This window comes from Periplaneta americana, chromosome 13 (assembly GCF_040183065.1).
Source record: "Periplaneta americana isolate PAMFEO1 chromosome 13, P.americana_PAMFEO1_priV1, whole genome shotgun sequence".
Lineage (NCBI taxonomy): Eukaryota > Metazoa > Arthropoda > Insecta > Blattodea > Blattidae > Periplaneta > Periplaneta americana.
The window spans coordinates 31,286,409-31,313,066 of NC_091129.1; the positions used below are offsets into that span (position 1 = coordinate 31,286,409).

At 35.8% G+C, this 26,658-nt stretch overlaps 1 long non-coding RNA gene across 1 annotated transcript; it reads right to left on the reverse strand.

Annotated features, from left to right (window-relative positions):
* Positions 1-1,771: 1,771 nt before the first annotated feature.
* LOC138711781 (uncharacterized) lies at positions 1,772-26,322 on the reverse strand. Its single transcript, XR_011335453.1, has 3 exons — positions 26,105-26,322; positions 9,971-10,149; positions 1,772-2,731 (listed from the first exon to the last, which is right to left on the reverse strand). It is a non-coding gene; the product is annotated as an uncharacterized lncRNA (long non-coding RNA).
* Between the last annotated feature and the right edge of the window lie 336 nt (positions 26,323-26,658).

Genomic DNA, 26,658 nt, shown 5'->3' on the forward strand with positions numbered 1-26,658 from the left:
AGAATGTTATCCTTATTTCACTCAACTAAAGCTTCAGTGTTGGTTTTAATAATGATATGAGAGTGGAATATTCCCCTTTTTATGCTCATTGAATAGCTTAAGCAAAAATCTACAAAATGGCTATTTCAGTTTAATTTCTAAATTTTTTGGAATGTTATTCTTTTTTCACTCACCCATTCAATTACTGTATCTATTAATTATAAATAAACTAATTCTGTTTTGTAGTGTAGGCTTTCACGGCCGGAGTCTATAGATCTAGATTCATTTTCCGGGCTGAGAGGCCGTGGTCTATTGGTTGGTTTTATACCAGACGTTTCGTCTGCAACTGCGGCAGACATCTTCAGTGGAGTGGTATCTGAGGTCGCAAGACTCTTCTCGGCGTACCTGAGGCAACTGATCATCTCTGCCTCAAGCAAAAAGAAATTCATTCTCATAGTGTCCATGTGAAAGTTATGCAAATCTCATGGCATCCAATTAGTTCACAAAAAACATAATCAGTAAATATTTTATAGCTGTTTCTTTCATGTCACGGAAGTTACACACATTTTGTCATGGATGTTACAGATGAGTTGATGTCCTTAATTTTTCCAGTTTTAAAACAATTGTGACATTTATAAGTCAAAGAAATATTCACTTGAACTGTAAGATTAATTGTTATTAACTCAAACTACTGAAAATAAATGGCAGAAAGACTATAGTACAGAGTAAAAAGTTGATCCTGGAATTAACAGTGCAGACTCTCAAAATATTTCTTCAACAATAGCTCCTTGAAAAATATATATTAACAGCTGATCTCTCTATGAGTAAATGCTGCAAACTTTAGGGAAACAAAACAGTATCTATTACCTAGCCAAGACAAATAAGATTCAATGCCAAAAACTTGTAAAATATTTTCCTTTTGAAAATAAAACATTAGATCATATAAATCTACTAATTATCAACATAATGTGCGAGAGGTCCAGGAGAAAAATATACTCTTTCACAAATTATTGAACCATTTACAAAACACCTCTCAACATAAAGATTAGATGTGGTAAATAAGTACAGTAGTGCCAAAAAAAACCGGACCGACCCTTGTAGCTGATTTCAGAGCCTTGTTCACTCCAGAGCACGATAGACTGGTAACTAAGGCTTTCGTGGTTCGAATCCTGCCTGGGAAAGAAACTTTTTTTGTTCCTTATTCAAATTTATTCCCAATACTTTTCGATTGCTGCGATATTTTACTACTTAATTAACTTATTATTCCCAGAACATGAATTTTACTAGCAATCGAAAAGTACTGGGAATAAATTTGAATAAGGAACAAAAAAAAAGTTTCCTTCCCAGGTAGGATTCGAACCACGAAAGTCTTAGTTATCAGTCTATTGTTCTCTGGAGTGAACAAGGCTCTGAAATCAGCTACAAGGGTCAGTCCTGTTTTTTTTTTTGCCAACACTGTACATAAGTAAGACATCGTTATTGTTACTACTATATTATTATTATTATTATTATTATTATTATTATTATTATTATTATTATTATTATTATTATAGTACAAGGCATTGTGATTTTACCCTCTTTGGTGATATCTGGTATTAGTTGTCAGTACTGAAGAGACAGCCAAATTAGCCATTTAAGAACTGCTCTTAAATGATCCTCACTATGATGTATGCTTTTTTTTTTAATTAGTGCCTCTAAACGTTTCAGACAGATCTTAAGCACTGACAGATATAAAAATTCTGATGGCATACAGCAGTTGAACAAAAGAAAATGCATGCACACTCACATGTGCATGTACAGTATGTACATATGAACACACACCATCACTATCACTCTACTATTATTGGCTGCAAAAGGGTATCTGTCAGATACAGGGGGGAGAGCCATTAATCCTTCCCATTGAAGGCTTTAAGGAACCAACCTGGACAAATACCCAATGTCCCTTCCCTACCTTTCCGTGGTGCAGCTGTTAGTAAGCATAATTTTACGAGCTGAACTAAAGGGAGGGGCTACTCATCCATTAGCACTGGTCAGCTTGATGAGTTATTGACTGAATTTGGTATAATTTTTCTCTATCCAATACCTAATTCTCTCTTTACCCTTTCCTATCCAGTCCTCTGACTGAACTCTTACTTTCTTCGACCCCGATGGCATTAGAGCATTCGAGGCCTAGGGGTTCATTTCCCTCTCCTTCCGCCTCTTTCTACTTTTCTGTTCCTAGTGCTGACCTGCTATGGCACTAAAATCGTCCTCCAGTGGCTTAAGGAGGGAAAGCTGGTAATCCACAAGATCTCCCAGCTAGGTCCAATGGACCCATCGACCAACAGCAGGTGTGGTTCTCCAGACATTCTGGGGTGTGTGAATGAAGTAGCCACCAAAATGTTAAAATATGGTGTTCACTTAAATCGGCTACAACTTGCCATCTTTGAAAAATATTGGAGTGCAAGAGGTCAAATGACTTTATTGTCAAACGCCTGGCATTAGAAAACAACAACAACTATTATTATAAATTTGAATGCCTGATTACGGCATTATAATTACCTTCGCTCTCTTTGTGTGCACTTCTGGATGTATCATCAACTCTATTTTCATTTTCTTCTCCTGTACCAGCACTAGATACTCCTTCCTTCTTCTTTTCAAGTCTTGCTTTTTCCTTTTCATCGAAGTCTTCAGCATACATATCCAATGCATCATCATAATTTATTGCTGATCTACTCTCTTTCTTGACATTTTTACGTTCTGAATCCTAAATCTGAAACGAACATAAATACAATAAATAATAATTACAAGTTACCAAATTTATAAAAATAATTAGAAAAATTATGTTTTATTTAACGAAACTCACAACTGCCGAGGTTATAAAAGGACCACTGGTATGCCAGAATTTTGTCCCACAAGAGTTCTTTTACATGCCAATAAATCTACTGACATGAGCCTATCGAATTTAAGCAAACTCGGGCACAGAAAACCAGCACTCTACCGACTACGTCACCAGGTCGACTCTTAAAATAATTTAAAAATGTATTTTTAACTAAAATTCTTCCAAATACCCTTTCCTTTTATGTAATGTAATGTTTTATTTTAATTGACAGAGTTAAGGACATTCATCCTTCTCTTCCACTCAATCAGTATGATATAAATTTAGTACATTGCTATAAACAAAACATAATATAATATAATATAATATAATATAATATAATATAATATAATATAATATAATATAATATAATAGCTACATAATACATCATTAATGTAATAGAATAAAAACAGTTTCTTTTGTCATCCCAAAATACCAATAAAATAATTATGTAATAATAATAATAATAATAATAATAATAATAATAATAATAATAATAATAATAATAACAATAACAATAAAAATAATACTAATAATAATAATAATAATAATACTCATTATTAGACCTACATTATAATGAAATGATTAAACTCAATTATGATTACTGTTATAACTTCAATTTGACTATGTTCGTAAGAAATTGCTTAGCCTCTTCTTGAAAGTAGTTATTGTCTGGTAGCCCTAATATTCTGAGTAGGGACTAAGACAGTAAATGAGGATGAATAGCAATAATAAAAATAATAATGGTTTTATTTAACCTGGCAGAGATAAGGCCATAGAGCCTTCTCTAACACTGAACTCAACACTATCACGAGGAATTGCTAGGATTTGGCTTTCCTGTGACCTGTGGTAGTGACTAGACCACCAAGTGTCTATAATTGACTGGTCAACAATGAAAATGTTTCTTGCTAAAAAATAGCTAATTCTTATGTACTTCCACCTCCTGAATTCGAAAATCACCATAAAAATGACATATTAGCTCTTGCTTTGTAGATAAGTGACATTTCATTTTTTAGAGTCAACATTTTCAGTTTGGGGGAAATTTGGGGGAAATTTTGTTTTGGGAGTTGGCACACCTGTCAAATAACAAAACAGAAATGTTCTTCACCTGTTGTAAGTTAAAAACATAGGTATTGTTGCTGTCATTGTGAATTTCATATTGTTTCTGCTGTAATTAATGCAGAATTTCTGGTTTGGAAGTGTTTTTAAAGCGTAAAATTGGTAAAAAAAATGCCACTTAAATTGTGTGTTTGAAGTAGAAAATGAAGACAGTGTGGAACAAGAAGAAGAACCCAACAAGCCTTCCACATCCCAGGACTCTGATTTTGAGGAAAAAAGATGATAAACAGCACAGACTGAGTCAAGCAGAATTGAATAATCTCATTAGAGACCTTGACCTGTCAAAGGAGAAGGCAGAAATTCTAGGGTCTAGACTATAGCAATGGAATCTTCTCGAACGTGAAGTCAGGGTCTCACAGTACAGACGTCACAGGGATCTGCTTCCCTTTTTTTTTTTTTTAAGAAGAAAAACAATCTTGTTTGCTGCGACATTAATGGCTTGATGAAATGTTTGAATTTGAACCATGATCCAATTGAATGGAAGCTATTCATAGACTCCTCCAAGCTTAGTTTGAAAGCTGTATTACTTCACAATGGCAACCGTCTTCCTTCTATTCCTGTTGGTCATGGAGTTCACATGAAGGAGATTTATGCAAATATGACAGCCCTCTTAGACTCAATCGAATATCATGAACACAAGTGGAAAATCTGTGGTGATCTAAAACTCATTGCTATACTCTTAGGAATGCAACTGGGGTACACAAAATATTGCTGCTTTTTATGTATGTGGGACAGCAGGGATAGGGAATGACATTATATTCAGGCAGACTGGCCTGCAAGAAATCATAACCCTAGTGAGAAAAATGTTGTTGCTGAGCCTCTCGTGGACCCAAAAGATGTTCTTCTTCCACCCCTGCATATTAAGCTGGTTTGATAAAATATTTTGTCATAGGTATGAACCAAGAAGGACAGGCCTTTAAGTACGTAAGAGAGAAATTTCCGAAATTAAGTGATGCAAAAGTCAAGGAAGGTATTTTTGTCGGGCAACAAATTCGAGAATGTGTAAAGGATCCTGCATTTGACCAAGTTTTGGCGGGGAAAGGAAAGGAAGTTTGGGAAGCCTTCAAGGGAGCTATTCATGGATTTTTATTCAACAAAAGAGATGATAACTACACTCAGTTGGTGACAATGTTACTGCAAAAATACCATCAACTCGGATGCAAAATGTCCCATAAAATCCGTTTTCTCCACTCCCACCTAGACTTTTTCCCTCCTAGTTGTGGAGCTTTCAGTGATGAACACGGAGGAAGGTTCCATCACGATATTTCTGTTATGGAACAAAGATATCAGGGCCGCTGGAATGAAACAATGCTTGCGGATTACTGCTGTCTTTGCGTAGGGATGCTCCGGAACTCACAAGAGGCAACCTAAAAGACGACGATCTCATGAAGCCACACATGATTCACTTCAGACCCAACCATCTGCCAGGTATTCTTCCATAAATTTAGAACTCTTAGAATGTAACTGCCATTTTTAAAAAATTAAATGCACTTTCAATGTTGTTGGCATATGTAATTAAAATGTATCTTTTTCTCTTAATCCGTTAAACTGAAATACTTCCACCTATTGTGTATCACAGAAACTAGAGCTAAGAACAATTTTTCATTGTCATATTCGTTTTTCTCAACCCAAAATGAGTAAGAATTGACTCATGAAATGCAAGAAACATTCAAAAAAATTTTTTTTTGTTGGCCAGTGATAATCAGAAATAGGGCTCGGATTTCTATTATTAAAAACTCTGGAAATATGACGCAAAACAAATTAAATATAGTCTAAAAATTATTTTAAAAACTTTTTATTGGCTATTCTACAAAACTGTTTTCGTGAATATTAACTTCTTGTACTGGCCTATTCAGCCTATAAAAATAGCAAGGGGAAAAGACGGGTGAAAAATATCCAACATCTGATCTCTGCATGACTAATTTTGTTACAGCTATGTTAACAGGATTACAGACTGCTATGGCAACAGTAGAATTAGAACCTCTTAAGTTTCACATGTTTGGAAGGGGTGAAGAGGATGAAGGTGAGACCGATCAGCAACATTCTTTTGTCCTCTATGTTTTGACAACTTACTGCTGGCGAATCCAGTTATCTTCAAAATATATCAAGGGGGGGGGGAACCAAATAAATAACCAAACACAAACAAAATCTCTTGCCATTATTGACACAAAACATGTTTGGAGAACTGTTAAGACTATTGTAATAAATAACTGTTGTTTTTGTTTGCTAATGCTGAATTTCTGACAACGAAATCATTAATTCTCTCGCTCTCCAGTATTTTTCACTCAAGGACGCCAAGTTGATAGTGGCTGGGCAGTGCTGAAGATGATTTTGATCCATTTCCTCTTGAAGACCACATAAGGGGCAGAGTGGTGAAGGAGATATTCCAATCCTGTGGAGATGCTTGGTCAAGCAGTCATGCCTCGTAAACAGTCTAAAAATTGCAACTGCATTCTTCCTTGGGTATTTTGGGTTGAGATTGCCGGCCCGGATGGCTCAAGCGGTAGGGGCACGGCATGTCTCTATCGCTTGGTCCGAAGGGTTGTGGGTTCGAGTCCCGCCTCGGGCATGGATGTTGTGTTTGTCTTAGTGTAAGTAAAACACAAAGGAAAAACGAAAACAGGAAATCAAATAAGAGGACTTTGGGAAACGGTTTAAAAAAAATAGGTTATTAAAAAAGTAAATTAAAAATAAAAAAAGAAAACAGACAGATTCCCACCTTTTATTTTTGAAAATTTGGAGATGATGATTTGTTACAATTTTGTGGTATTGAGAAGTAATCATTCTTTTTGTTGTATAATAGGATAATTGTGTAGTAGGTTTCTGAACAGTACCACAGCCCTTTTTGGCAAGATAATAAGCAGCATCATTGCCAGTCAATCCGCAGTGTGCTGGTATCCATTGAAAAACTATTTTTTTTTGTAATAAATAACTAAAAATATGTCTTTCTCCCATTTTTGATCAAATATGACTTAATGGTAAAATATACATTTTTATAATCAATAAACACCGTGACATGTTTAGAAAAGCTAGAAATATGTTTAATTTAACTTAAGCTTATAAAAATATGACATGTTACAGAAATCCAATCCCTATTCATAAATACTAAGCACCGAGTTACACCTATAGCTTGGAATTATTATGGCTGAAAGGTATAACATTTCAGAATCTTCTTTTCAGGAGGTGTGAGATTAATCTGATGTTTCATTCCCAAACAACTAGAGCACAGACTTTTCAATCCAGGCAAGTCTAAGTAAAATTTATAAGGGGAATGATGATATCGGATTAAGTTTTTCCAAAATATTCCCTTTTCCTGTGCTGTCATTCCACCACTGCTTCATAATTGACACAATCATCCTTATGGCTATTGCAGAAATCAATGGAAATCTATTACATTGTACCTACCATTTTCCAGGAGACCAATGCCATGGGATTTTTGTGGTAAATGGTCTATGGAACAAATAACTGAAGAAATCCCTGATAGCTAGCACTACTTGAGTTGTCAGTTATGGTACATCGAGAAACACAAAGTGAACCTACTTTACACTACACATATTAAAGCCTCCTTTACACAGTGACAGTTTTCTCATGAAGAGTTGCTATAGTTCACTCTCATGATGGGAAGTGTTTCACTTACATGAGACTCAGAATGAGACCATACTATCATAAGAAAATGTTTTTGTTGTTGTTTTCTAATGCCAGGCGTTTGACAATAAAGTCATTTGACCTCTTCCACTCCAATATTTTTCAAAGATATTATCATGGTCAGCCACTGAAGCACAGATTTTGAGGTGTTCCGAATCCATTTCTTGATTTGAATTGCACAATGGGCACAATGTCATGGCCTGTTGTCAATCTAAACGCAGCTACGGACGATTTTCGTGGTAAATCGGGAATTAACTGTGGATTATGATGCAGAGAGTTCCATTTTTTCCCTTGAGATTGTGTTATCAAATTTTGTTTGTTGAAGTCTAAGTACGTAGATTTAATAAATATTTTCACAGAGTAATGTGTAGATTTAGTAACAGGTCTGTAAGTAGCAATGCTGCCCTTCTTTGCTAAAGCATCTGCATTCTCGTTTCCCAGGATTTCACAGTGGAATGTTATCCATTGGAATACAATTCTTTTATTGAGTGTTATTAATTGAGAGACTATTGATAAAATAGCTGCTTTCATGTGGCATAGAACATTCCCGAGACTTTTACTTATTGCAATGATTTCTCCATCAAAACTTGTTGTTTCCATATCCAAGAGATCTATAAAGTGAGAAGAGACAGCACGTAACACCTGCACCGGCACCTTGTTCTCTGGAGATCAAGGATCTGTTGGTGTATAAATGAAGCCAGTTTTGTGGAGGGTACCTAATATTAATTGCCTCTAAAGAAAATTGTTTCAATAATAGGAAAATGTTAGAAGTGGGAATGGTTGAAGCCATGGCCAGAATTGTTACTATAAAGTGAGAAGGGATAGCACGTAACACCTGCACCTGCACCTTGTTCCCTGGAGATCTAGGATCGATCGGTGTATAAATGAAGCCAGTTTTGTGGAGGGTACCTAATATTAATTACCTCTGAAGAAAATTGTTTCAATAATAAGAAAATGTTATAAGTGGGAATGGTTGAAGCCATGGCCAGTATTATTAAATTAAGGGGAATCAAGACCCAAAATGAAAAAAAATTGTGGAACACAATGCTATTAATAACTATTAGTTACAGCTCAATACACTTGTAATGTATTAGACCAGGGCTGGGCGTCGTGAGCGGATCTAGACTCTAAACGAGGACGCTTAATATTCATCGTCACTAAATCAACGCTGCGCAGTGTTCGGCGGGGAAGAAAGGGGATGAAGAGAAATCATATGACTCCCCGTGAGAGAGTAGAATCTGCTCTTGATGCCCAGCCCTATATTAGACCATACTTTTGTAGAATAGGGTCCAGGTTGGATGCTGGCTAAAAGCATTGCATCTTTGGTCGTTCAAGGTCTCTCTTCCCACAAGGATTGTAATGAAATAGCCTCTGAGGCAGCCTGTTATTGGGTGTCTGTGATACATGTTCACACCCGTTGTTTCTGTATGTTGATATGGTACCAGTGATGGCAGTTATGTTTAATTCATTCCTGATGTCGACATTCCATTTCTGATCATATAAAGTATATCCGACCAAAGGTCTCAGGAGTTCTCATTTCTGCACTTCTATTCTTTGACGTTGTCAAAATGTTAAAGGTTCATGTTTCTGAGCTGTATTACGAAGTTGGAATAGCCATGAATTTAAAACTTTTCAGAATTGTCTCTGGTAGACTTTTCTTTAATAATGTCGACTTTATTGCACCTAAAAGTTGCTGAAATTTGGCTAATTTATGTCTACCATTCTCACTAATAAAAACTCTTACAGATGTTTAACTGTCTTATACTTACACAATGAATAACTCATTTATAAGTCGTATGTAAATTCCTTACTAATAATCACTACATACGTCATGTATAACAGTACAACTGTTACATAGCTATGTCATTACTTCATTACAAAAGGTGATAGAATAATAAAATTGTGGTTCTCTATTGCATCCGATAGTGAGCACTAGTGTGCCATGCCAAGTATCGATAGTACAACTGGACCTGGTCGATTACCACACTATATTTTGGTCAAAGAGTACAGCTACAGCAATATTATTCTAATTCTTCCGTGCTCTCTGGTTTGTTCTTCTGTGGTTACAATGCAACCATCATCATAAAATGACAATCTATACAAACAGCTGTTAGAGAGGTGCCCATTTTTTTATCTCTGTACAACGCTCAAACAAGGGATTTCGTGTATATAACTACTGCAAAGCAATTCCCATGTATAATTACAGGCTGTTTATACATCCATAGCTTATGCATGGTTTATTAGTAATGTTTTCTGTCCCAACTCTACATAAGTCTCATATAAAAACTATATATGGTTTATCAGTAAGACCGTGTATATCTGAAATTTATGTAAGAAAGCCATTCTAGATATTTATCTAAATGAACTTACCAACTTCGATATATGCTCATAGCTTTCCTGGTAAATATCCTTGTTACCAGTTTCGGTAAGGAGACGATTAGCCAGTTCTGTCAAATCCGTTACTTGCTGCTGGTTTCCCTGCTGACCATCGTCTTGTCCAGCTTTCTTTCGCCGCCATCGCTCTGATGCTGACATAGTTTTGTTGCCTCCTGAGGAAGTAACAGTTCTAATTTTTATTTTGCATTAAAAAATTTGAAAGACCATAAATTAGTGAAGAATGATAAACAGATCTATCTCTGATTGAAGTTCTGGCTGATATGTACATCCATTATCAGGCAGTACATCACTTGACGATAAGTATCAGAGGAAGATCAATTGTTTGTATACATCTGAAGTCTGATTAGTGTAATATGTAACTAGTCAGCGATGTATGCAATGGAGGGGAAAGGAACTGGCTACCCTACCCCATTATCTCCTGGCCTAGGTACCTCATGAGTGATGCTTCATGGTGTCACTTATGAGGTTCAGACCTGTCTTCGGACAGTTGACTAAACAACAACAATAAGCGGATCAATATTAAGATATAGAGATTGTATTGATTGTTTAAGAAGTAGGAGGAAAAGAGGAAAGATTGGAAAAAATTGGATTTGGACTGACAGATCTGAATGAAATAAACAGATACATAGAAATTGAAAATAAGGACTGTATTAATAAAGAAGGTAAAAGAAAATATAGTAATGAATTATCTGCATCATACAAAATGAATTCAAACATGATTTGAGAATATCTTAGAGAGAGAAAAGTGTCGCTTTAAGAAGAGCACAAGTTGTATATACGCAATATTGTAAAAGAAGGACTTTTGTCACCATATATCATATTTTGTTGGTTGTGAGAAAGCTTAAGGTAACATGAACAGTAAGTTATTAATACTTAAAAAAAATTTACAAAATAATATTCCCAATAATTCTGAGAAACGATAATATAAACAAGTTAAAAACAGGAAAACAAAAGTCCGTAAAGAATTTAAGAATACCATGATAATAGCAAGATTTCAGAAAACCAATAAAAATGAAAAGAAAAATGTGACTGAATTGTGATCTACAACAGATATTAATGCTTATTATATGAAAGAGAATACAGCACATAGAATTATATTCATGAACAATACAATTAATACAATATTGTGTGATGTTACTCTTACGAAATTATGGAAAAACTTAAGATCATAACACATTATATAAGTACTGTACCACATGTCTGGCTTATAGGTTTAATATTACTACCTTTTATAACTTTCACTGTATTAAGATTCCAATACGAAATTGTTGTAAGTATGATGATATCTGTGACAATTTATGAAAAATACCATATTCTGGTGCTGGTGTGGTGTGCATGATCAGAATGAGCAAAGATGACGATATCAACACCTCAACAGAAATTGTTCTGCATTCTTTCACTGATGGAAATGAAATCTGTGAAGTGTAGGCAACATGCATTTCGGAATGAATTTAATTGTAGGCATCACAAAGATGTTCCTACCTAGATGTGAGCATAATTAAATGGGACAAGCAATTACGAGAAATGGGCTTTATTGTGATAGTAAAAGGACGGTGTTTGAGAAAAAAGTGGAAAGAATTTATCTTTGCAAGAAGCCTGAGGAAGTCGATTTGAGCCAAAGCATTCACTTGTCCCCATGCTCACTGGATCTTACTCATCTGAACTTTTTCCTGTGAAATTTTGTGAAGGACCAAGCATATCATGTACCTCAGGATAACTTCAATGATTTGTGACACAAAATTCGTCAAGCTATCGACAGCACAAATGTTTCTGAATATCTGGTTGGAGGTGGAGTACAGGTCGGACATCTGCCATGCCACTGGGAGGGGGAGGGGGTTTGCACATATGAAGAGGTAGATTCCAAAGTGTCCTAAGTTCTTTTTTTTTTAAGACTTTAATTTGCTTTATTCACATTTCAATTTATCCTTTTCCAGTTTATATAGGCTATAATTATGTAAGTTTATTTAACACTCTCCTAAGTCTTAACTTAGTGTTTGCATATGATTTTTTCAAACGGATCTAAGGGTGTTAAATTTATTTTACCATTTTTCGTCATTTTTCTCATAACTTGTCATTTGGACTTATGCCAGTTTGGAATCCACCACTTCATATCGAAGTTCTTTGAGAGTGACACAAAATGCTTGAGTCTCTGTACCAGAATACACGAGGTTTGCCAATAAATTATGGTAACTTTTAAAATTCTGTTGAGTCTAAATCGACATTTTTGTCCATCCTAATCACCAGGCTTGGAGACTTCGGATCCTATAGAGCAGTTCAGTGGAAAATCCGCATAACGGCGTGCTGAGTATAGTGGTAAAGCGTATAGTGGGTCGGAGTACTGTAGAATGAATGCCAACAAATATGCAAAGAAAAATGCTCTGGATTTGAAGGTTCTGACGAATAAGTTGGTTTTCATACAAAACCATTTTCAAACTGTGTCTGAAACTATTACACGGTTAGAAAAGTCAGAGCAAAAGATGCCGGAAGCTCTCAAATTAATTTAGAAAATGACGCAGAGAATTAATGAGACACCAAATACATCGGTTACTGAACGTGTAAAACAGAAGTGGAAATCAATTTTATGTAAAAATAACGGATATGGAACATTGTGTAAAATAAACAGTAAATTAGTGGGCATAGAGTCACCCGAGAATAAAGGACTGTGTCTTAGAGACTGCAATGATGTTAGGTTTTTTCGTTTTGCTCCTATCACGTTATGCGACGTAGAGCGCAGCTTTCCACAGTACAAACTTTGGCAGATAACCGAAAAAGTTTACGTTTGAGACACTGAAAATGTATCTTGTAGTAGGTACATTGCAATTCGGTACTGTAACTGCACTTCCTAAAGACGACCAATAGGATAAATGAAGAAATTAAAATTGCTACATGTTTATTTCCACCATTAACACTGTGTATAATTAAACACAAATGCTTATAAAACACAGGAGAATAAATGCTTTTCACGTTCTTTTGAAATTGTTATTGTGTAATGTACATTTACTTTCAGAATGTACATATGTGTGTTTCCCCATACTACCATACTCTACTCTAAATAGCAACGTTGTTACCTCAACACATCTCTATCTACCTGCAGCGAGTCAACAACCCATAGTGCATGCAAAGTCCAAAGTCTCGAAGCCTGCTAATCACACACACGATGCCAGTGCGACGATGTGGTATTTTTCATGAATTGCCATAGATATCATCATATATACAAGAATTTCGAGTCTGAATCTAAAATCTAATACAACTAAAGTTATAAATAGCTATGATGTTAAACCTAAGCTGGACTCACTATATTATAAGATAATGATACAAATACATCATGCAAGAACTGTAAACATTTCAAATGCTCCTAGTTGCTTCTCTTCACTTCATTGTAATGTCCATGTTTCTGCCCCATACAATGATACTTTCCACACAAAGCACTTCACTAGTCTCTTCCTTAGTTCTTTCTCCAGAGATCCGCATAAGATGCTCCTTTTCCTAATAAAAGCTTCCTTTGCCTTTGCTATTCTCCTTTTGACTTCTTGTTACTGCTTATAGTACATCCCAAGTATTTTAAGTTGTAAACTTGCTCTATTACCTCATTTAGAATTCGCAAGTTTACCTTCTTTATTTTTCTTCCTATGACCATGGTCTTCGTCTTGTTGGCATTTAGATTCATTTCATATTGCTTACAGCTGTCATTTAGCTTTAGTAGCATATCCCTTACTATCATCTCCTCATCTACTAACATTGCCATATCAGCAAATCTTATACACTTTATTCTTTTTCCTCTTACTATCACTCCGCCCATGTTCTGAAAACAGTTCTTCACTAAATCCTCCAAGTAGATGTTGAACGGGGTAGGTTATAAATAGCATCGTTGATGTACTCCTCTTCCTATTTTGCTTCCTTCTGACATTTCTCCTCCTATCCTGACTTGACTCATTTCATATAAAGGTTACTGAATAGCCTCCTCTCTTTCCAATTCACGCCAATTTTCTTTAGGATCCCCATCAATTTCGTCCTATCCACTCTGTCAAACGCTTTTTCTAGGTTCAAAAATACTATAAGAACTTCTTTATTCTTCTCTAGGTATCTTTCGTTGATTGTTCATAGGAGTCCAATTGCATCTCTCGTAACTTTTCCCTTCCTGAAGCCAAACTGCTCTTCTTTCAACTGTACTTCCATTTTCAGATTATATGTATACTTACATGAAGTACAAAATGTTATGATGTAGTACAATTATCACAAGGGACCATACTTTTGTCCAACGAGGCTATAAGATTAAGTATTACTGGAGTTTTAAGTAGACGACACGAGTGCATCTAGCAAGCAAAGTACTTGACTGATTGCTCACGTGACTGTGTTCGGCAGAACAAAACATGGACCACTTTAACAATTACACTAATATTTACAATTTAAATTATTTACATTATGTATACTAAACTATGCTATTTATATATATATATATATATAATTTGAACTGGTAATGGAAATTATGGGACAATGGCTGAATGGATTTTAATAAATGACCCCTCATTTTGAAGCTTGGAACCCAAAGTTTTTCAGAAAAATAGTAGTTTTCAGTGAAATGTCAGTTTTCCTACATAATTTTCCTATTTTCTAAAATCCATCTTTCGTCAGTTTTGAGAACTAATTGCATTTCAAAATAAAACAAAACACACACTACAATAAACTACAAGCTATTACATGAAGGCCATGATCTGCAGGATTGCTGACATATTTAGAGTTGAAATTCAATTGGTTATTAAAAGCTTCAAGACTTACTAAAAATAATTTACAGGTCTGATTCTCCGGTGTGTAATTTTCTGAGTACAGCTGTGTATTGGATATTAAAATTTACAAAACTTGAGGTGGTTTGATGACATCATTACCATTAGAAATTAATTATTAATATAGTTAGTGCCATGCTGTTAATATATAAACTACAAAACTTGCGTAAGATAATAATATTATTATTAAAAATCAAATATTTTATAGTTATTAATAAAGTGGGTTGGGTCTTTTTCATATATTTAATTATTTATTTCTCAAACTATTTAGTTATTATTTAATTATTTAATTATTTTTTCATATATTTAATTATTTATATCTCAAACTATGGTCCGAGGACCACCTGTGGTCCTCGAGGTCTGCCCTTTTGGTTCTTCAAAAAAGACAGAAGAAAAAATAAAATTCAAATGAATTGCGTATCACTCTATAGCTGAAAATCTCAGAGTTTGGAAATGAACCATGGCAATCGCCTTTCACTTTTTCTCCCAGTACTGACATTTCATGAAATTTATTACCCTACTCGTCTACCGAATTCCCACTCTACTCTCAGCAAAAAAAGAGGGATGTAAAGCACTATGAACGTGGTGTTTCTCGCCATCTTTTCCCTGCACATCCCGCGTCTGTAACCCGCCAGGGACCACCCAAATTCATAACAGAGGACCAAAGTACCGAATCTTTTCATGTATTTATGACTTTCTTAATAGTTTTGCCGACACCCAGTCTGCACACTGAAATGGTCACGTAATGTACGTCGTATACCAATAATAGAACGTGCCAAATTGCATATTTACTTGTTGGAAATTGGGCATGTTTCTGCATTAATTCTTTTCATTTCTGTTTTTCCAGATGGCGATATAAGAAATTTTAGATTCTGCCTATTTTAAAATCCGGGCGAATCAGATCCAAAAATTCAAATTACAATACTTTTCTAATTATATTTTTTGTACCCAATCACAAGTAACTTAAAAAGGTGGTCCTCACTTCAAAAAAGTTTGAGAAACGCTGTGCTAGAGAAATTATGTAATGGACAACTAACGTCTACTTTTAAAATTCCCTTAAAATGGGAGTGGAGATAATTGTAACTACAGGGGAGATTTAGATGCTGTTGTGGAATGTGGTTGTGAAGATGCTATTTTTGTTTGTGAAGATGTTGAGTTAGAAGAAAATAATATGATGGCGCTGATATAGGCCTACTACATTGCAGGTTATGTTGCCAAGTGTGTAAGTGTAGTAGTAAAGTGTGTTAGATGTTGACAAGTTTATACAGTGATCAGACATTAGAATATTCCAGTGATACAGTAGAATTGAATAATTATTTAAGAATAATAGACAGAGGAGGACTCACGTGGCGCACACAATTCGTAACAAATGTGACTGTACTTGCATATAATGTGTTCCAGTGTTTAATTTCGGACAAATATGAGAGCGACTTCATTAATGCAACAAATCAAAGGCGTCTCTTGAAAACATTAATACGTGAACAAAGTGAAAATGTTGGTAATAGTGGTGACTTTACAGTGTGTTTAATACGAACATTCCACAAGTATGCTAGTTTCTAGAGCCACAACTACATTGGCTAATATTCTAAAATGAAACAAGATAGTATTGCCGGTGCTTTAGGAACAAGAAGAAAATTGCAGACTTTCATAAAAAACAGGTACCGATAACAGTGTGTATTTAAATGACATCTCATGAATAGCTATACCGCTTCTACTTCTTTAGAGAACTCGCATTCCTGTCAATTTTCTGCTTTCTTAACTGTCGTTTTTCTGTACTAACAGTAGTAAGAAACGAGCTTTGAATGATTTCCGCCGAATCTGGAATAGACATCGACTGACTTGAACTGCCAACAAGGAAAAAAAAAATCACTACCTGTTCAAGAGCACCACACTCAATCGCTTTCACCTTCATCTTGACGATAATAAAAGCCTAACCTAACCTAACCTGTCACTAAAATCCTAAACTAATCTAATCTAACCTAACTTGTCACAGATTCGCCTATACAAGGCATAACAAAAGCCTAAACTATCCTAACCTAACCTGTTACAGTTTCGTATACGCAAAGCATAATAAAAGCCTAAACTAACCTTACCTAACCTAACCTAATCTGTCACTGAAATCCTAAAGTAACCTAACCTAACCTAACCTAACACTAAAATTCTAAACTAACCTAACACAGATTTGTCTATACAAGGCATAACAAAACCGTAAACTACCGTAACCTAACCTGTCACAGACAAGTACGTAAGACATAATAAAAATCTAAACTAACCTAGCCTGTTATAACACTCCATTTTCTTACCCCTACACACTTCCCTGAGGTATGAAAATGGCCGAATTTCCATGCTGCTGGAACATTGCAAACTAGTGTGAAACGTTTGTAATGTCTCGTAAGTTATATTGGTACGACATGTAAGACTGCTGAAGATTGCCTCTGGCAAACTAGCGAAAGTGACAAATTAGCGAATCTTCACTTAAGGTCTACATAGTACAATCTATATAAGAACTACACTCTGGCAAAGTATCGTATCTGCAGCTCCTTCTTTATGGCTACAATAAGCTGTGCTTTTTTCACCAAACTACGAAGCTAGTATCTTAGACTATGCAGAAGTAGCGAATCTGCACTGTTGTTAGTTTACCATAGTCATTATTGTGGAAGTCGTCAACATTCACTACGGCAAATTAACGAAAGTGTCGGATCAGCTGTGTGATTGTTAGAATTTTCCTGCGGTTTTTGTTTGTCGCGAGTTTTTTCTTGACGCATTAAATATCTCCGAAGGTTTAGTGAGGGGAGCACTATGTAAAGTCACTGAACAACGAATTTTACTTCCTGAGATGAGAGGGACACATGAACCAATGAACAAGCTTAATACAGAAGACGAAGCATTCATTAGGGAACACATACTGTCTTTCCCGAGCATAGAATCACACTACTGCCGGAGGAAAAGTGAATACAGATATCTAGAACCATTCTAAACATTACAGAAATGTATGAACTGTACGAAAAGAAATGTCGTGACTCAGAAACAAGATATTGTGCAAGTATTGAAAAGTACAGGAGAATTTTCCGTGAATACAAAATTACCTTCCATGTTCCTAAGAAGGATCACTGCAAAACTTGTTCAATATATATATTTTTTAGTAGGTTATTTTACGATGCTTTATCAACGTCTTAGGTTATTTAGCGTCTGAATAAGATGAAGGTGATAATGCCGGTGAAGTGAGTCCGGGGTCTAGCACCTAAAGTTACCCAGCATTTACTCGTATAGGGTTGAGGGAAAACCCCAGAAAAAAACCTCAACCAGATAACTTGCCCCGGCTGGGAATCGAACCCAGGCCATCTGGTTTCACGGCTGTAGAAAAAAAGAAAACAGGGGAATTAACTGAAAATGAAAAAGAATCGTACAAAAAACATGTGGAGAGGAAAGAAGCTGCCCGTAATTTGAAAGACGTTGGTAAAGAGAAAACAAAGAACAACAAAACAATGTTAGCATTTGAATTCGATTTGCAGGATGTTTTAAGTACCCCAAAAGGAGCTCAGGGTCCACTTTTCTATGTAAGGAAGCTGGCTGTGTATAATTTAACAGTTTACAATTCAGGTGATGCTTCAGTAGAATGTTTTATAGACTGAAGGAAAGAGAGGAAGCGTGGAAATTTGCGTTTACTCTTACTTCATGAAATACCCTAATGCTGAGACTGTAATGATGATGTTAGACAGCTGCGGAGGACAGCAAAAAAAAAAAACACAAATTTTATACGTATGTGTCTAGAAGCAGTAAAAAACCATCTAAAAATTCAGCAGATTGATCAAATTTATTTTGAATCAGGACATAGTTTAATGGAGTGCGACTCTATACATCAAAACATATTTATGTCTGCAAAACAACTCCCAGTGTACACTCCAGAAGGGTGGGTTCAATAGATAAGGAATGCACGAAAGAATCCATCACCCTACAATGTATCTTCATTGGTACATGATGACTTCCTTGACTTCAGCCAAAACAAGAATAATTTTACAGCTGTGGAAGAGAATACTTCTTTGCCCTTCCGACAAACGGTGTGGTTTTGTTACACAAAGGATGCACCATGTACGGTTCAGATAAAGACTAGGTATGAAGATAGCTACTTCAAAAAGTTCACTTTCAAGCAACGAAGGGGCCGCCCATTAAAGTCTGAACCAGTGAAACCTTACTGTGCAAGATTATTTATATCTGATGCCAAACGGAAGGATCTGCAAAAACTTTGTGATGATCTGCAAATCCCGAAGGCATATCATGGATTTTATGAAAGCCTTCCATCATCAGCAACTGTGACTGATGCTTTAGCAGAGCCAAATATTTCAGAGGAGTCAGACCAAGAATAGATTGGAAAGTATTATTAAATAAAACAAAAGTCTTTTTTTTAATTATTACTGACCAAAAAAAAGTTGTTTCATTATTTCTTGAATGTGCCCTCAACTCGTAAAGTCCACATCTGTGGAGTAACAGTTAGCGCATCTAGCCGCGAAACCAGATGGCCCGGGTTCGATTCCCGGTCAGGGCAAGTTACCTGGTTGAGGTTTTTTCCAGGGTTTTCCCTCAACCCAATATGAGCAAATGCTGGGTAACTTTCGGTATTGGACCCCAGACTCATTTCACCGGCATTATCACCTTCATCTCATTCAGACACTAAACAACCTAAGCTGTTGATAAAGCATCTTAAAATAACCTAATAAAATAAAAAAATCAACTCGTAAATTAATGTTCTAATAAAATATTACATACACTTCTTATTTCCTTTCAATCCCTCTAATTTCTAAGTACAAATGTATCTACTTAAATCATAATCATTAGTAAAACAATAACGGTTGTAGTGCAGATTCAACACTTTGCACCATGATGACAGATGGGATGTGTAATAATATCACTCTGGCAAAGTAGCGAAACTGCCATTTCTGCCCTTAAAACAAAGAAAAGCACACAAACCGAAACTAATCTCACACAAGTTGGTAAACTAGTTTTTTAACACATGAAACAAACCATGTAAGAATAATACTTGATTTTATGTGAGCAAACTCTCCTGAAAAATTAACAATTTGCACTTTCGCTAGTTTGCCAGAGGAGGGACGATATATCCGCAATAGGAAAAGAAGTCACTCAAACTCGTTTAACAGTAGTAGTGGTAGTGGTAGTGGTAGTGGTAGTGGTGGTGGTGGTGGTGGTGGTGGTGGTGGTGGTGGTGGTGGTGGTGGTGGTGGTGGTGGTAGCAGTTAAAATAATAATTATGCTGATTACTGTCTTGTTAATATAATTTACTATTAACTAGAGTAAATAACGCCAAGCACCACTATTAAATATACCCAAGAGAAATGGCATGCAGAGCATACCCCGTTTGTATGACGTCACGATTCTGCTATCCAGGCCCGATAAAGAACTTATAGTGAAGGCCCCAGCAGAACCCTATGAATGAATGAGTGAATGAATGCCCTCTTGTTCTCCTTTGTATCCACTGTCCACGTAGAACTACGTCTTTCCCCTCAGGAGGTAGAGTGATAACTCTGGAATTTTTTTCTTGCTAGGAGGGAGGGAACATCCCACGTACTACGACCTGAGGTCTATTGTACACCCCCTATATGAGATGAGTTGCATGCCCACCGATCCTCTACATGCACCGACCTAACCACTTGACCCCCTTAACAACTGGTCCCTACAGCCAAACAGAGTCCATGTACGACTCCTGCTTCGTCAACCCCCCCCCCCCCCAAGGCTCCCTTAACGGTACAAGGCGGAAGTCCTCCACAGAGAAGGTTTGCCCCAGGTTCCGTTGCTGTCCATCATCACTTGCATACAATCCACAGAGGCCGGTCGAGAGAGCCAGCAGCTTTGGAGGGCCACTGTAGAGCGATCTGAAAACCAGAAGAAGTAACGGGATGATGAATGAAAGGATGATAGGGGAGGAAAGGAAGTGGCGAAGTTGAGTGGGGTTCCAATTGCCTGATAAAGTTACCTGATATTCATCCATAGGAGTGAGAGAAAAACTCCGAAAAAACCTCACCCAGGCAACTCATTCCGATTGGGAATTGAACCCGTGCCTGCTGGATTTAGAGTTAGACTCGTTAACCTCTCAGCCACAATGGTGGACTAACTCTGGAATTAATTGTCACTGTCTTGGTGGAGTGGAAGAGAAGGCCTGATGGCCTTAACCTTACCAGAATAAATAAATAAGTACTAATAATAGTAATAATAATAATAGTAATAATAATAATAATAATAATAATAATAATAATAATTATTATTATTATTATTATTATTATTATTATTATTATTATAGCAGCAAAGGCTAGAGAATCATGTAGACAATTTTTTTTAAATGAGAGATTTTGACCTTAACAAATCAGTACATACCGGTATACTCTTTAATAAATTTCCTCTTATATAATAAAGAAAATTTTCTAACTAATTCAGCCATACATAGCACAAATACCCGCAGAAAGAATGATTTTGATACACCATCATCAAATTTATCATGCTATCAAAGGGGAGTGCGTTACATGGCAATAAAAATTGTCATTGGTCTTCCTGAAGACATTAAGGATCATAACCAAAACTCTCCATTATTTAAGGTAAAACTAAAAAATTACTTAATATCTCACACTTTTTTATTCTGTAGATGAATTCTTGACATTTCACTGTACTGTGTAAATATTTTAGTACTATTAAATGGTAAACATATTGCATTGTATAATATGTTATTGTTATTAAGGTATCGGTATTAATTCTGTATATATTTCATATTTTCATTTTTATATGTTAAACGTAAGAATTGGATATGTTAAGCTATATTCTATGCTTTACAGCAACTGTAAGAATATTATGGAAAAAATTAATCTATCTGCCTGCTTGCTTGCCTGCCTGTCTGCCTGTCCGTCCATCCATCCATCTATCTGTCTTCACCTTGATCGTCTTGTATTTTCTTTGTTCTTGTATTCCCTATTTTCTCATTGTATTTTGAGGAAAAAAAAGTTACATTTGTTCGTACCAAATTTTCTCTTTAAAGGACAAAACTAAAATTCTTTCAAACATCTACTATCATAATACACTGCTCTCTTAAACTGACTGAGCATATTGGGAGTTCAATCAATAGCTTTCCCAAAATAGGCTATGAAATGTTTCATATAAAAAAATGGAAGATAAAGTTAATGTGCATTAAATTGTGAATTATTTGAAAGAAACATCATATATTCTGTGTGACAATGTCATAAACTGTGAAGGAACGAAAGTACTTGCATATCATATGAAATGTACACTCTCTACATATCGAAATAATGGTCTTTATACATTGGGAGGAGAAAACAAAACAAGAAAAATATATATTTTTGCTGCCAAACACTTCACTATTTAATTTCATCACATTCCTCTTAAGACATTCAACTGCTTATATAGGGTTCCAAAACAATTAACAAGTATGAAAAATACGTTCGTTTGTATCCTGGCAGTAATATTAACGCAATTTTTACACACCAAAAAATGTTGTAAAGTGAGTTTTCAATACGTATCATTACAGCTTTAAAGAAACTATCGAAATAATGTCTATAAACTACAAACAAATATTATACGTAGGCTACAGATAAACTAGGTTTGAAGATTATGGCTATAGAAACAATTGAGACAAGATACACACGTACGGAGTGTTGACAAATTTATACAGATGGATCTCTTACATCATATTCAAGAGTGCAGAAACTGGGATGAATATGTCCTGTCCTTTCATTTTACTATTATGTAGGAGAATATACAACAAATTTTTAAGTTACTGCTATTTACATATTACTTACAAATGGCTTTTAGAGAACCTGGAGGTTCATTGCCGCCCTCACATAAGCATGCCATCGATCTCTATCCTGAGCAAGATTAATCCAGTCTCTACCATCATATCCCACCTCCCTCAAATCCATTTTATTATTATTCCCCCCATCTATGTCTAAGCCTCCTCAAAGGTCTTTTTCCCTCTGGCCTACCAACTAACACTCTACAGTTTGACAACTTCAAGTGAAATCCCGTAAAACATGCCAACTTCTGGAATCTCTCTCTTTCTTTCTTCTCTCTCCCTCGCTCCTCGTCATTCAGTCACCAGTCACCACGTTAATATCTGAGAGGATGTGTGTGGGCATCGCGATCAATAGAAGAACCATTCTCCAGTATTACCACAATAACGGATTCTTCATTTTTGCCTCGACTGTCGGCTAGGAAGGTTCCATTATGCTAGCATTGCAGGCAACTAGTCAATCTTTTAATGCTTTTGTTAGCAGGTTTGAAAAACTGTGAGTGGACCTGCAAATACACAGTGCATAGTGCTCTCTCCCTTCCCCCCGTGCTTTCTCACTTGCTCCTCCCCAAGACAGCCAGCGCTCACGTAGTAACTCGGTCAGGGTTTGAGTTCGATTTGTCAATCTGTATATGCATTTCTGGCTATTTACATATTATGTTTGCAAAATCTCTTAAATAAATTCTAATTATCAGATTGAAGGGCAGCCATACAGACTATAATCTTACAACAGACCACAAAAAAGGCTGAAATACAAGATTATAAAAAAAGATGCATTATCTAACTAAACTACAGAAAAAAAAATAGTTGATTCCTTCCCATTGTTACATAAGGAAAATGAAAAGCAGACTTTTGGCTAAAAAGGGAACTGAAATTTTACAATAATCCAATAACAGACTTCTATTTTATTCTGTAAAACAACTAATCAGAAGTAAATTCAGATCTGCCCAAAACAACAAAATTCAGATGAAGTTGATTCCTTCCCATTGTTACATAAGGAAAATGAAACAGCAGACTTTTGGCTAAAAAGGGAATTGAAATTTTACAACAATCCAATAACAGACTTCTATTTTATTCTGTAAAACAACTAATTAGAAGTAAATTCAGATCTGCCCAAAGCAATAAAATTCGGATGGAGCAAATGATAAAACCTGAAAACTTTTAATGATTAACACCGACATAATCCCTCAAGGGCCACATAAATCAGGTTGATAACAAGTCATGTCATGATTATTTGACAAGCCACCTGACCAGGATGGAAATTTCCCATACATCAGCCCGTGTATGGTATTATGTGATGCAAATGAAGATATGAACATCGAACACATCACAGGATGCAAAACATTGCTACAACAAGATAACATCGTACAGCGATTGACTTCTTGTCAAGTGCCTAGGGACTGGAGAACAACAATATATAACCTGTACAATCTAAGTACAACATTCGTATAAAAATATGCAACATTCAGAAAGGTAAACATTACACTGCAACCAGACTTGTAATCGAAGTTCATGCTGTGAATATGTCACGTTCCTATGTGGGCTGTACTTTGTAACTTGGATGCACAACCTGGCTCTGTAGCCTCAATAAAATCGATTAGGCACGTTAACAGGCCTAGGCAGACTAGGCAGCTGTCTAGGGTGGCAGATTTGAGGGGGCGGCTTTTAAGCTATTACTGATAATTTTTTTTATATTTTTTAAATTTAATTCATAACTCTTTAAAAGAGTACATGAACTTAAACGCACAATGAAAAAGATATCAATAACATTGGCAACAAACAGTTAAAATTTAATCAACAGTCTGCCAAGGAAAAATTACAGTTTTTCAATATTAGTGTCACAATGCAATCATAGCACTTTTTTCAATGTTATGCCCTCTCCTCGTGAGAGTCTCACGAAATAACATTAAAGAACTTACTGGTATTATATAATGATACGTTAGGAAGGCAAATCTCGTTGCTCGCAATCATAAGCTTTGTGATGAAATGATGAGAGACGCCACTCTGTCATAAGGGTAGCCAGTATCAACACTCAGTGATCCCCATTCAGACTTAAATTCAAAGAAAATACCGCCAGACATTGTATCAGCTGGACGCTTGGGAGTTCAGTTTAATTTCAAACGGTAAAGAGTGCAGATGTTTTGTACCTAGGTGATTTATATTTTAATATTCATTATAATGAGTGACAGTCGGAAAAATTTAAGTGGTTCTCAATACCAGAAACACCTCTGATTGAGGTTCTGGCTGATATGTAAATCTATAATCAGACAGTAAACTTATTTGATGATGTGTGTCAGAGGAAGAACTGCATCTAAAATCTCATTAGTGTAATATGTAGCTAGTTAGCGTTGTATGCAATGGAGGGGGAAAAGAACTGGTCACCCTACCCCATTATCTCCTGGCCTAGTTGCCTTATGAATGCTGCCTTGATGGTGTCACTTGTGGGGTCCAGACTTGTCTTCGGACAGTTGACTAAACAACAATACCGGAAACTCGAGAAAGACAAGGCAATAAAAAGAGAGGAAATTGTGAGAAAAAGTGCAAAAATATGTGTTATTTAAAAAACAAACATAGCCAGCTTGGTCCAGTTCGAGTCCAGATAATAATGTGGCGAACAGTAGTTACCGAAAATAGCGGAGTGTGTGGTTTATTTTAGTCAGGCGTTTCCGATATTAGAAACAGTAATAATGACGCAGAATCAATTATTTCAGTTGATACAAATGATGCATATAGGGCGAAATAAGTGGCAGAAATATTTTTCTCTGCCTAGAGGCGCCAAGTAACTAGATTCGCCCCTGCACGTTACACACCGGATGGTGCAAGAAACATGATGCATGGCACATGGAGCGTGACACATAACGCCATGTTATTTGTTGTAATGAGCCATTCAGTGTGGAGTCATCAGATGGAGATCTTCTGCTATTGTCAATAATAAGAATGCAAAGATAAAGGCATAGGTTTTGACAGATTCACAGAATATTATAGAATGTCCGAAGAATCATTTGAAGATATGACAAATTGTGAATATTCCTAATAGATGGAAAACATGTATGAGTATTACACAAGCACATGGACTTTTCACTCTGATTTCTGTTGAGTACTTGGGCAGAAATAGTGTCAGTGCTAGGGTTGCCAACTATTTTTGAAGAAAATAAAGGGAGACTAAGTGGTCTACAATATTTGACATAAAAAATTGAAAAATTATTCAATTCAGTTAGCGGCACTAAAAACAATTTTATTCTACATTTTGGCAGTTAGGCTTAAATTAAAGTATTTTGAGATATTTTACCTAGTGTAATAGTTTCAAACAAATTGTAAAAATTTCCTACATGAGTAATTGAAGTTGACTGTGATTTGCAGTTCTGATCTGATTAAAGTGTCGCTCTCCTTTTTCGAATATCTGAGGATTGCGAGACTTCATATGTGAGTATAGGTATATATCAATGTTAACAGTATTAAAAAAAGCTTGTCAAAATTGGTCATAAAGTCATTTAAATATGTGCTCCTGCATATATGACTTACCGGTATATGTCTAAAATGCAGGTAGTAGGCCATTGATGATATAATGAGGAGAGTTCGGCTGGCACCGTGGATCGTGTCCTGGCATAGCTCAGTTGGAAAGAGCACTCAGCACGCAGAGTTGAGAGGTCCTGGGTTCGATTCCCAGTGCTGGAACGAATTTTTCTCAAAATTAATAGGTATCTACATGTTGACTACTAACAAAAAATAGTAGTCTCGATCATTCAATGAGGATGGCGAGACCTCATATATGAATGTATGTATATATATGTTCACTTACTGTTCATAAAAGAAAACACTCTTTGTATAAGCTTAGCTGCACATTTCAGTGCATCTCTGGAACAACAGAATCCATCATATAAATCACCTTCAACCATGTAAAAATTAAATGTTTCAATTAATTTTTTACATTATGCAAAAATAAGGTAGAAGAACTCTCGAAGAGAAGAGAAATGCGGAAGTCGGGAGATTGTTAAAAATTTGATGGTGCCATATGTTCAAAAATGGGCGAACCAATGTCCATGATGAAGAGAGAAGTGGTCGACCGAGTATCGTGA